The sequence below is a fragment of the Phoenix dactylifera genome, unplaced genomic scaffold (genome assembly GCF_009389715.1).
Source record: "Phoenix dactylifera cultivar Barhee BC4 unplaced genomic scaffold, palm_55x_up_171113_PBpolish2nd_filt_p 000455F, whole genome shotgun sequence".
Taxonomy (NCBI): Eukaryota; Viridiplantae; Streptophyta; class Magnoliopsida; order Arecales; family Arecaceae; genus Phoenix; species Phoenix dactylifera.
The window spans coordinates 168,416-181,978 of record NW_024067885.1 but is presented as its reverse complement, the minus strand read 5'-3'; the positions used below and the strand labels follow the sequence as shown (position 1 = coordinate 181,978).

The following is a 13,563-nucleotide window of genomic DNA, read 5'->3' as shown; positions in this document are numbered from 1 at the left end:
TAGAAGAAGCCCACCATCCTCCGCATAGTTGCTAGTGCCGGTAATCCCCTGGCGTTGGATGGAGTTACAGAGAAGGGGAGGCGGTATGACTTTGCCAGGGTGAAGATCGAGTTGGATTGTTCAGCCCTCCTCAGGCTAGGCAATTTTGTGAGGGGGAGATCGGAGGGGGCAGAGGAGACTTTCTGGCAGGGTTTCATCTACGAAAACCTGCCGACTCCGTGCTCCAAATGTGGTCGGATAGGGTATTTGGCGGCAGATTGTGTATGCTACTCGCTGATGCCCGGGTCGGCGGAGATGGGGGAGATCCGGGAAAAAGGTAAAGCAGTAGAAGGGACGGACCCTTCGGAGGCCACGAGCCAGATGAATGGGGGAGGCGATGCATCGGAGGACTTCGGACCGTGGATGGTCACGAGCCATACTCGGAATCCACGGGCGGCCAAGTTGTCGAATCAGAGGAAGGAGACGACCGAGTCCGGGGCACGGCCGAGCTCGGCACCTGCATCCCCCCGTTCCGGCAAGAATTCAACCATGAATAGGTCGGAAGCTGAGGCTTCTCCGATCGACCTTGATGGGTGACAAAAGCCTTCCAAGGTTGCTCGGTGTAGGACACCGGAGAAGGATGTCTTGGTAGCCGGCGTGGGCATGAACATGGCCGGTCCGAGTCAACCCGCGCAGGGAGTCGGAGCAGGGGCTGAGTCAAGCCATAGGTCGGGTTCGGGCAGGATCAACCCAGCTCGGAACTGGGTTGCGGGCCAGGGTGTGGGAGAACTGGGCAGTGGACCGGGCCGGGTTGGTGATAGGGCTGAACCCTGTGAAAGCCTGAGTGGCTTGGGTCCGAGCCCTATGAAACGAAATAAGAGCCCTTGCGGAGCCAAGGGCCAGACCGAGAAGCGCTCAACCTCTCCTGCCGGGGGGTTACTGCTAGCGGTGAAAAGGCGACTAGGGGGATGCTTCCGCCGGAGGAGACAGAGTTCCCCTCCGCCCCTCTCGACGGTGTGCAACCGGCCTCCTCGGGCAGAGCGGGAGATCAGAGGCGTCGGCGACTCTTCACGGCGTGGGGCAGCGAAGGCTCCAGGGAGGAAGTTGGCAAGGGCCCTTTTAGCGGCGGCGAACCTCTCGGACTTGGGGGAGGTGGCGACGGCCAGGACAACCGGCAAAGAGGGGAGAGCTGGATCAAGGGTGTCCGATAGTCTCGAGACTAGCATTGTGCAGGGTGCTCCTTCGGGCAAGTCTGCGGCACCCACAATGAAGCAACCTTGCCAAATGGCACGGGTGAATAGTGCTCCAATCCCTGTGGCAGAGTTGGTTTTGGAGAAGAGTTCGGATGGGCAAACAGGCAGTGGTGGGAGTGCTAGTGGCATCAAGATGAAGCATAAGGAGGGGCAGATGGAGGATTTTGTGGCAGAAGCTAAAAATCAAGGGGATGCTGCGTGCCATTTGGCACAGTCTGTTTGTGGAGGGGATCATCATCGTGTCTTGGTCCAATTGATGGTAGCAGTGAAGAGGGTGAGCCCAGTTGATTTGGCAAGTGGAGGGGCTTTAGAAGAGGCAGTGTGATGAGAACACAAAAGTGCGTTATACACGTTGCTTAAATTAATATTATTGCTAACAAATAATGATAAAATGGCTGCATTAATTTTATATTTTATTTGGCACAGATTATCGTAAATCAGAGTTTAAATGTGCATTTGGTTGACTTCAAGCCTAATTACACTGGAACAGAATTGAACCTGGTCAAGCACACTTGCACCCGAGGGACACATGGCAGCCATCTGGAGGCAATGCGTAATGAAACATCCAAGGGCTTAGATTCATCAAGCCAAGAAGATCTGCAATTGGATCTCCAAGCTTCCTCCACAGCGTCCACACGAGCCCTCCTGCCCGCGATCACCTCCCAGCGCGGCACCTCTTCCGGGTTCTCGCACATCCGAGCCACGACTCTCGCTTACACTCTCCTGTTTCCGCAAGTGAGCCATGCCCATTCATCCATTTCCTGCGAGCGAGCCCAACGCCCATTCATCCGCCTCCTGCGAGTGATCCATGGCGTCTGTCCGCGATCCCATTCCTTCTTCCGGAGTCCTCATCTCAGCCGAGATCAGCGCTCATTCCTCCAGCGATGCATCCATTGCCAACTTCCGAACACAGCGCCCACGATTAGCTCCCAGATCTCAGGATCCCATGCACCTAGCTCCCGGATCCATGATTTGAGCTTCCGTTACTACCTTCAGCCTTCCCCAGCTGGCCACATCAGCCGCTGTCCACTCCTCCTCACGCCTCTTCCGCAGTCCAAGCACCCTCCTGATGTCACAGCCGGATCCAACATCCGGGCATCCCCGCGGCCAGCCGGATGCGCATCCCGGACGAGCTCCTCCTCCCAGCAAAATTTAAGCAAGGAAATCTTGTTTGTGGGGAGAGGTTTCATTGTATAAAAAGAGAGGGAGTCAGCGAGCCAGGGGGGGTTCTGGTTCCCACACAAAAAACAGAGGAGAGAAGGTGACTGTTTTCAAAAGAGAGAAGGGAAGAAAGAAAGGAAACAGGGTATGCCCTGTTTCCGAAAAAAAAAGAAAAGAAAAATATAAAAGAGGAGGCTACTATTGTAATGGGAGGCTAACACCTTTGGTCAAGGGTGATGGAAGAACCCTTGACAGTTTGCTTTTTTCAAGTAAATTCTGAACGATTATTCTCTTTGATTTACATCTATTATATGCTCTTGGTTTTTGCATACTTATTTGTTAGATAGATCTTGTATGGTTTATATTTATTGATGCATGGATTGTTTCGATTTTTGATTTGTCGTAGACGTAACCGGCACGATAAATATTTGAATGTTGAATTCATATTTTCAAAGTATATATCCCATGCTTAGAACTATTCTATCTAATTAATCCTTAATCAAGAATCACATAATTTAATTGTTGAAAATAATATTGTCAAGGGAGAATCCAGATCCCTAGCCTTCTCTATATTCTTGAACGTTGTTTAATCACATATTATTCTCTGCTTTTAATTTCTAAAGATTAACTAAAAATTTCATCTAAAAATTACACTAATAATCCATAGATCGTTCTCTGAGGAATCGACCTCGGACTTCCGAGTTATACTACTTGTGCGATTCTCCTGCACTTGGGAGAGCAGTTTTATTTTTGCATCAAGTTTTTGACGCCGTTGCCGGGGAACGGCTGAGTTATTAGTATAATTTTAGATTTAATTTTTACCTTAGTAGTTAGTATTTTTCTTTTGAAAAAAAAATAAATCTTTACTACTATTTTTAATTCCCTACACAGTTTGCATCAAACTCAGATATAATAGAAAGTAGCCGTCTGATTTGACTCAAATTTGGTCAGCTAGTACATGACACATTGTTCAATAATCGGAACGGTCTGATTGATATTCTGAGACTTTTAAGACCATTAGATTAATATGAAACCTTGCTGCTTTCTGTTTTAAATTTTCTGCATTTAATTTTTTTTTAGAATCAGAATTTTATTGTTATCATATCTCATTAACCCTTGTTGCTAATTGAAAATCAATTTAAAAAAAAACCTTTAAGAGAAGATCAAGGGTGATGATTCAAAAATTAAAAAAAAGGGAAAACCTAAAATTTTAAATTTTAAATTTCAAATTTCAGAATTCAAATTTCAAACTTCAACTCATAAAATTTTTTATAAAAAAATAAATAATTTGCTTGATCACCTATTCAATGAAATTTAATGTCATGTCATAAAACATTAAAAAAAAAGTCTCTTGATTATTGCATATAGTATAAGGCATCAGCATAAAATATTCTAAGGGCTGAACCTATTTAAAAAGATAAGGTCGGGATTTCATCACTCGTCCTTAGCCCAAAAATCACCCCAGTGCATAAATATCCTAAGCTTAACTAAAATCAACTAGACGTTGGCCCCTAAGGACATTCGAGCTCAATAGGACGAAGACCACCGAAAGTTGCACCAATTTCGCTCCGTGGCTTAGTTGATGTCTAGGCAAGCTTTGTCCCTATAAGGGAGACAGTTCATCTGTTCGAGGCAAGTGGATTTTAAGTGGGACCTTTGCGAATGCATCGTGACCCCTCCACTTACCTGGTCAACTCGGTTCATTAGACCGGATTGGAGGCTTAGGTGCCCTCTTCAAACCAGTTAGGAGCTGTCTAGAAATTTAAGAAAAATATTAGAAATTGAGGTGTAATGTTTTGTTGCATGTTTGATTGTGAATAGATTTTTGTTTTAGGGTGTCGTTTTAGGTTATCTTTCGTTGGTACTTATATTTTAAAAAAAAAATAAAATAAAAAAAAGAGAGGGAAATATTTTGCATGCTAAAGTGGAATAGGGACGACACTGGTCAATTAAGTCGTACAACTTTAGATCATCCCTCAGGACATATTCCTGAAATTCCTTCGCAGTATCTCACACCTTGTGAGATGGCTGATTTAAATGAAGATGTGGGGAGTCACCACGATCGAGAACGTGAACCCCATATTATGACCCTAAGACAATACCTACAACCGGCTAGGACTAGTCATCCTTCATGCATAATTTTTCCTGATAATGTAGGACATTTTGACATCAAACCCGGGGTAATTCAATTGCTGCCCAAGTTTCATGGGTTAGAATCCGAGAGTCCGTATCTTCATTTAAAGGATTTTGAAGAATTGAGCATTACATTTAGAGTGCCAAACGTCACCGAGGATGTCCTCAAGCTGACATTGTTTCCTTTCTCTCTAAAGGATAAGGCCAAAACATGGCTAAACTCTTTGCGACCTAGATCAATAAGAACTTGGCAAGATATGCAGAGAGAATTTTTAAAGAAGTTCTTTCCCACACAAAGGACCAACTTTTTGAAAAGACATATCAGCAATTTCCAACAAAAAGATAACGAAACATTTTATGAATGTTGGGAAAGATTTAAAGACCTTCTTCTCTCATGCCCTCATCACGGATTCAAAACTTGGAGAACCATTAGCTTCTTTTATGAAGGTTTATCTCCACAATTGAAACAGTTTGTAGAGACCATGTGCAATGGTAGATTTTTAGAAAAATAACCTGATGAGGCATGGGAGTATTTGGATTCCCTTGCTGAGACTGCCCAACTTTGGGATAACGGGGATAGAAATAACAAGTCTTTGCCTAAGCCTACTAGCTCTGTACAGGGAGGCCTTTACAACCTCAGAACTGAGGATGATCTTCATGCTAAAATGGCAGCCCTTACTAGGAAGGTAGAAGAAATTGAGCTTAGGAGGTTGAGTCTGTCAAGACTATAAAGCTTAGAAACGAGTGTTGTGGTATCTGCGATATGTCGGGTCATACCACTACAGATTGCCCCACCATACCGGCATTCAAAGAAGTCTTGCACGATCAAGCAAATGCTATGAACTCCTACCAAAAGCCTTATAACGATCCATACTCGAATACCTATAACCCTGGTTGGAAGAATCATCCAAATTTTAGGTGGAGAAACGATCATCCTCAACAGTCACACCATTCAGCTCCTCCACCTGCACATCCTACTTTTGCATCACCACCCTCTTAGAAGCCGAATATCGAGGATACCTTGCAATCTATACAAACTTTTCTACAAGGTCAAGCTAATATCAACGCTCAAAACACTCGAAATTTTGAAGATATAAGCAACCAATTGTCAATGTTGACTACCGTCCTCAGTACCCAAGAGAAGGGTAAGCTTCCAGCTCAACCCCAACCTAACCCACAAATGCACGGTAGTAATAATACAGCTCCTTCTAGTTCGCATACAGAACATGCAAAGAGCATCATGACTTTGCGTAATGGGAAAGTCATTGATCAGACCGCCCCATTGAGACCGCAGGTCACTTCTAATTCTGATGCTCCCAAAGTCGATGAAAGGGACAAAGAAGAAGTTGAGGTCCCAACTTCTACCAAGAAAGTTGAATGTCCTTTTCCTCCACCTTTTTCACAACGGTTAAAGCCGTTGCAAAAGCTCGAACCTAATTCTGAAATTCTTGAGCTTTTTAAACAAGTAAAGATCAACATACCTCTTCTTGATGCAATCAAACAAGTATCCTCATATGCCAAATTTTTGAAGAACTTGTGTACTGTCAAACGCCGATTAAATGTTAAGAAGAAGGCATTTTTAACTGAAAATGTGAGTGCTATTTTGCAGCACAACATTCTTCCTAAATATAAAGATCCAGGTTGCCCAACCATTTCATGCATCATAGGCGACTTTAGGATAGAGCGAGCATTGTTAGATTTGGGGGCAAGTGTGAATTTGTTGCCATATTCTGTATATGAGCAACTTGGTTTAGGTGAGTTGAAGCCAACCTCCGTCACTTTGCAATTAGCTGACAGGTCAGTTAAAATTCCAAGGGGGATTGTCGAGGATGTATTAGTCCAAGTAGACAAGTTCTACTTTCCTGTCGATTTTATCGTATTGGACACACATCCGGCTTCGAACTCACAGTCTCAGATTCCGGTCATTTTAGGACGTCCATTCCTTGCAACTTCTAATGCATTGATTAATTGTAGGAATGGCATCATGAAGCTTTCTTTTGGTAACATGACCTTAGAACTAAACATTTTTAATGTGTGCAAACAACCTAATGATTCCGAAGAGAGTAAGGAGGTTGATTGGGTTGAAACCATCACGGAGGAATATTTGTTAGCTGAAGCATTTAACGATCCATCCGGCGATAGTTTAATTGATTGGTGTTCTAATAGCACCAATGAAGATAATTTGTTGGTCAAACTTAGTATGAATTTTTCGAACGCCATGATGATCAATGGGTGGAGACCAAAAGTAGAAAAATTTGAACAGTTGCCACCTCGAGAAGCAAAGATAGTACCATTACATGAGCAAGTGCCTAAGCTCGAGTTAAAACCTTTATCGAAGGAACTCAAGTATGCCTTTCTTGGGCCTGAGGATACTTTTCCTGTAATCATCTCGTCTGGACTTGATCATACCCAAGAAAGAAAATTAGTTGGTGTTCTAAAGAATCATAAAGGAGCCTTAGGATGGTCTATTGCCGACTTGAAGGAGATTAGCCCCTTAATCTGTACGCACCGGATATATTTGGAGGACAATGCCAAAATCACAAGGCAAATGCAATGAAGGTTAAATCCTATGATGAAAGATGTAGTTAAGGCAAAAGTCCTCAAGTTGCTTGACGTGGGTATTATTTATCCAATTTCCGACAGCAAGTGGGTAAGCCCTACTCAAGTCGTCCCTAAGAAGTCGGGTTTGACGGTAGTGGAAAATGAACAAGATGAACTAGTTCCAACTCGTGTTCCGACGAGTTGGCGCATGTGTGTTGACTACCGAAAGCTAAATTTGGTCACACGAAAGGATCACTTTCCTCTACCCTTCCTAGACCAAGTGTTGGAGAGAGTTTCAGGGCATGATTTCTATTGTTTTCTCGATGGCTATTCGGGATATTATCAAATTGAAATTTCACCAGAAGATCAAGAGAAGACTACCTTCACTTGTCCTTTTGGCACATTTGCTTTCCGACGAATGCCATTTGGGTTGTGTAATGCACCTGCAACATTCCAAAGATGCATGCTCAGCATCTTTGAAGACATGAACGAGAAATTTTTGGAAGTGTTCATGGACGACTTCTCCATTTTTGGCGACACATATGATGATTGCCTGTCACATTTACAAGCCGTCTTAGCTCGATGTATGGAAAAGAATTTGATACTAAATTGAGAGAAATGCCACTTCATGGTGCCAAAGGGAATTGTCTTAGGACAAATTGTTTCATCGAAGGGCATGAAAGTAGATAGAGCTAAGATTGATTTAATTGCTAAGCTACCTGCACCTAAGACGGTTAGAGATGTTAGATCATTTTTGGGTCACGCCGGATTTTATAGGAGGTTCATCAAGGACTTTAGCGTCATAGCTCGACCATTATGTAACCTCCTATCCCTTGATACACCGTTCAATTGGACTGAAACCTGTCAAGCTGCATTCGAAAAGTTGAAGTCTATGCTTAGCACTGCACTCATCGTACGACCACCTGATTGGTCATTACCTTTTGAGATCATGTGTGATGCTAGTAACTATGCGATAGGAGCTGTCCTAGGACAATGCAAGGATAATAAGCCATATGTCATTTACTATGCAAGCAAAACCTTAAACGATGCTCAAATGAATTACACCACTACCGAAAAGAAATTGCTTGCAGTAGTATTTGCCTTAGATAAATTTCGCTCTTATATCCTTGGTGCTCCTATTATTATCTTCACGGACCATGCAGCACTAAAATATTTGTTGGATAAGAAAGAGGCCAAACCACGCTTAATACGATGGATACTTCTACTCCAAGAATTTGACATCACTATCAAAGATAAAAAAGGAGTAGAGAATGTGGTAGACCATTTATCACGATTAGTTTTTAATGATTCGGTACCACAGTTTTCCATCAAGGACTCATTCCCTGAAGAGCAGTTGTTTGCACTCTCTACTGTGCCATGGTTCGCTGACATTGTAAATTTTCTTGTTACGAACCGGATTCCGGAGCATTGGGGGTCGACAGATAGAAAAAATTTTTTGCGCGAAGTAAGAAATTATTACTATGACGAACCCTATTTATTTAAATATTGCAATGACCAAATTTTTAGACGATGCATACCGGATCATGATATACAAAGTGTACTTTCTTTCTGTCACACTGATGCTTGTGGTGGACACTTTGCCTCTAAGAAAACTATTGCAAAAGTTTTGCAATGTGGTTTCTATTGGCCCACTATGTTCAAAGATGCCCACGAGTTTTGCAGGACATGTGATCCATGTCAACGTATTGGAAGTCTAACTCGTAGGCAGATGATGCCTCTTCAACCCATTACTATTATCGAAATTTTCGATTGTTGGGGCATCGATTTTATGGGACCATTCCCACCGTCTTTTAGATATGAATACATTTTAGTTGGTGTCGAGTATGTGTCCAAATGGGTAGAAGCTGTCGCTTGTAGGACCAATGATCACAAACCGTCCTGAAGTTTTTAAAAGAAAATATTTTTTCACGATTTGGGATGCCTAAGATCATAATTAGTGACGGTGGAAGACACTTTTGTAATAAGCCTTTCGAAACCTTATTGAAAAAGTATGGTGTCACCCATAGAATTGCTACCCCATATCATCCGCAAACCAGTAGCCAGGTAGAGTTAGCCAATAGGGAGATCAAGCGTATTTTAGAGAAAACGGTGAACCCATTACGAAAAGATTGGTCCTTGAAACTATCAGATGCATTATGGGCCTATCGTACTGCATACAAAACCATTCTTGGCATGTCTCCCTACCGGCTAGTCTATGGAAAAGCGTGTCATCTGCCTGTAAAAATAGAACATAAATCGTATTGGGCAATTAGAAAATTGAATTTTGATTTACATGATGCCGGTCTAGCTAGAAAATTGCAATTGAACGAGCTTAATGAGATTCGCAGAGATGCTTATGATAATGCTAAAATTTGCAAAGAACGAATAAAGATCTTACATGATAAATCAATTTTAAAGAAATCTTTTGAACCTTTGCAAAAAGTTCTTTTATATGATTCCCGCTTACATCTGTTTTCTGGTAAGTTGCGATCGAGATGGACAGGTCCTTACATTATAAAAACTGTTTTTCCACATGGGGCGGTTGAGATTGAGAATCCACGGGATGGTAGAATTTTGAAGGTAAATGGACATAGGTTAAAACCTTTTCTTGAGAATTTTGCAGATGAAGAGGACTCCTTTTCCTTGGGGAAGCCTTCTTACGACTGAGCATGACGGCAAAGTTATCTGTATATTAGTTAGAATTAATTTTTTCTTTTATTTCTAGTGTTCTTCTTATTTTGTAGGTTTTATTTTTTAGATATCAACAGCTCAAGGTATTCCTCTTCTCTCTAATATTATTTTCTCTACTGTCTCTCATATATAGTTTTCTTGTATCTATTACATTGAGGACAATGCAATGTTTAAGTTGGGGGAGGGAAATATTTTGCAAAAAAAAAAACTTGCTTTTGCATTTGATTTATTCTATTACTTTCTTTTCTAAGCAAATGCACATGTATTTCATATTGAGTTTGTGCAACTATTACGGCAAGGAACACATGCATATTATAACTGATCAGAGACCTATTATTAGATCCCCGCACATGTACTTAATGATTATAGGAAGGCCTCAGGAGTTCATATTTGTTTAATGCATTTTTATTAAGCCGTATCTGTAAAAGAAGTACGAGTATCCTTGTCCGTACTATAAGGTTCATGATATGGTTTTCACATAAAGATAGAGGTTGAATACCCTGGCTAGATCACCTAAGTGCCTTATGTTCCGACCTTGGTTGACCTATAGTCACGATGCAGTCACGTTATATGGTTCAGTTTACCTCCTCTTTTTATCTCGAAAAAAAAAAAAAGATGACAAGTCTGACCTCGTGGTGTAGTCTGGTTCGAGTAATTAAGCCCGAGGGGTGTTTCACCTAATGCCTTGAGCCAACTGGATCAGGAGTCATTGGCCGAAAACTCGCTACATGGATCTTACTAGAGCCTAAGGGGGTTGGACTATTGTAATCGTCATATTTGTTTAAAAATAAAAATAAGCATGAATAAGGTTGGTTGGACTGAACCCAGTGACATGTGGTAATGACTGGTTTGACTCCATTAATTTGGAACTCTGTGTACTTTGGATGTTTAGCTGGGCTTGATTGCTCCTTCTTTATATGCGCACCATTTTTGACAAATTTAGACAACATGAGATATTCTGAAAATTTGATAGATCAGGCTCTAATAAACTGTAGTAAACACTTGTGAACTTGAGTAGTGCACCTAAAAATTCAAGCAGTGCTATGTTGTGGTGGAGGTATTAGTGCTCTAAGAAAGTCATACTCTTTTATGCACACTACACTTTCATATTTTCCTTGCATTGATAGTTGCCATGCTTAAAAATATATATTAGTTACATGAGTATTAGCTTAAAATTTAGGACCTCATGTCATATCATTCATGATGTTTGTGGGTAACATCTCTACAAACCCTCACGAGACAACACTCGTCCGCTAGGGTAACCTAGGGGTTTAACGGCTTGTTGCACGAGCTAAGTGCAATCGTGATGTCCTACGAAAGTGGGTACGTATCTTAGTTTTGTGTTTTTAGCTTCAATAAAAAGTCATAGGTTAAACCACACCTTTTGTGTCCTCATTATTGTTTGCTAGTTAATTACTAGAGACTAGCAATAAGCTAGTTGGGGGGTATGATGAGAACACAAAAGTGCGTTATACACGTTGCTTAAATTAATATTATTGCTAACAAATAATAATAAAAGGGCTGCATTAATTTTATATTTTATTTGGCACAGATTATCGTAAATCAGAGTTTAAATGTGCATTTGGTTGACTTCAAGCCTAATTACACTGGAACAGAATTGAACCTGGTCAAGCACACTTGCACCCGAGGGACACATGGCAGCCATCTGGAGGCAATGCGTAATGAAACATCCAAGGGCTTAGATTCATCAAGCCAAGAAGATCTACAATTGGATCTCCAGCTTCCTCCACAGCGTCCACCCGAGCCCTCCTGCCCGCGATCACCTCCCAGCGCGGCACCTCTTCCGGGTTCTCGCACATCCGAGCCACGACTCCCGCTTACACTCTCCTGTTTCCGCAAGTGAGCCACGCCCATTCATCCGTTTCCTGCGAGCGAGCCCAACGCCCATTCATCCGCCTCCTGCGAGTGATCCATGGCGTCTGTCCGCGATCCCATTCCTTCTTTCGGAGTCCTCATCTCAGCCGAGATCAGCGCTCATTCCTCCAGCGATGCATCCATTGCCAGCTTCCGAACACAGCGCCCACGATTAGCTCCCAGATCTCAGGATCCCATGCACCTAGCTCCCGGATCCATGATTTGAGCTTCCGTTACTACCTTCAGCCTTCCCCAGCTGGCCACATCAGCCGCTGTCCACTCCTCCTCACGCCTCTTCCGCAGTCCAAGCACCCTCCCGATGTCACAGCCGGATCCAATGTCCGGGCATCCCGCGGCCAGCCGGAATGCGCATCCCGGACGAGCTCCTCCTCCCAGCAAAATTTAAGCAAGGAAATCTTGTTTGTGGGGAGAGGTTTCATTGTATAAAAAGAGAGGGAGTCAGCGAGCCAGGGGGGTTCTGGTTCCCACACAAAAAATAGAGGAGAGAAGGTGACTGTTTTCAAAAGAGAGAAGGGAAGAAAGAAAGGAAACAGGGTATGCCCTGTTTCCGAAAAAAAAAGAAAAGAAAAATATAAAAGAGGAGGCTACTATTGTAATGGGAGGCTAACACCTTTGGTCAAGGGTGATGGAAGAACCCTTGACAGTTTGCTTTCTTCAAGTAAATTCTGAACGATTATTCTCTTTGATTTACATCTATTATATGCTCTTGGTTCTTGCATACTTATTTGTTAGATAGATCTTGTATGGTTTTGTTGACCCCCTAATGGATTTTGATGAATACAAAACACTAGAGTATAATTCCATTTATCTTAACAATTTAATTGAGAAATTCATGTGTTTTATTAAGAATATTGTTAAGAAATGTCTAGGCAAGTTTCCATAATTTTTATGAATTTATTGAAGAATTTTTTTTTTGAGATGAAAGAAAAAGTTCAGGGACAGCCGAGACGTCTCCTGATAGTCTCAGAGACGTCTCTGGCACAAACAAGAAGAACTGGCACACTTGGAGACGTCCCCGGCACCTGCCGAGTCGTCCCCACGACAGCGGAGTCGACTCTCTCAGTAGCGGAGTCGACTCTCTCAGTGGCGGCAGAAAGGCAGTTTTCAAGAGATATGCGCGAGACGTCCCCACAGCAAGCAGAGTCGTCCCCACAAGTAAAAAGGAGACTTCCCGAGTCGTCCCCAAGATAGCGGAGACGGCTCTCTCAGGGTTTTCCAGAGAATGATTTTTTCGGTGATAAGGCAGCGGAGACGTCCCCTGAAAGAGCGGAGTCGGCTCTCTCAGGGAATTCCAGAGGACATGTTTTTCGGAGATAAAGAAGCGGAGTCGACCCCGAGACAGCGGAGTCGTCCCCATTCAAAAAGTGCAAACAAGTAGAGTCGTCCCCGTAAAGTGCCGAGTCGACCCCAGACAACGTAAAAAGTAAAATCTTGCAGCCGAGACGTCTCTCGTTGAAGCGGAGACGTCTCCGGAACGCCTGGGACGCGACTGACAACTTTTACAGGTTTGGTTTGAATTTCAAATCTCTTTTACTTTATCTCTAACGGCTATATTTGCTTTTTGGGCTATAAAAGGGAGCTCTTAAGTGCTTCAAAACAACTTTTCACCAACCCAAAAGCTAGATCATTTAAGAGAGAAGCAAGAGAGAGAAGTTCAAGGGAGTGAGTGCATTCAAGTGAAGAAATCAAGTGCTTTCAAGCTTCCCAAGTGATTTCAAGCTCAACCACTCTCTTCCGCTCGTGCATTCAAAGCTCACACTCAAATCTACGCGATCCACATCGGAAGAATCACCATTTCCCACGCTTCCAACGGCAAAAGGATTCTTCCGGGTTCTATTGTTCATCATTGCCATATTTGCTTTTCTAGAGCTTTTCTTTTCTGTGTAAACTCTTTCTTTGCGGTGCTTGT

At 42.7% G+C, this 13,563-nt stretch overlaps 1 non-coding gene across 1 annotated transcript; it reads right to left on the bottom strand.

The window, feature by feature from the left end:
* Nucleotides 1-4,829: 4,829 nt before the first annotated feature.
* Nucleotides 4,830-4,938, bottom strand: LOC120106095. The gene has a single exon (XR_005508332.1). It is a non-coding gene; the product is annotated as a small nucleolar RNA R71 (small nucleolar RNA).
* Between the last annotated feature and the right edge of the window lie 8,625 nt (nucleotides 4,939-13,563).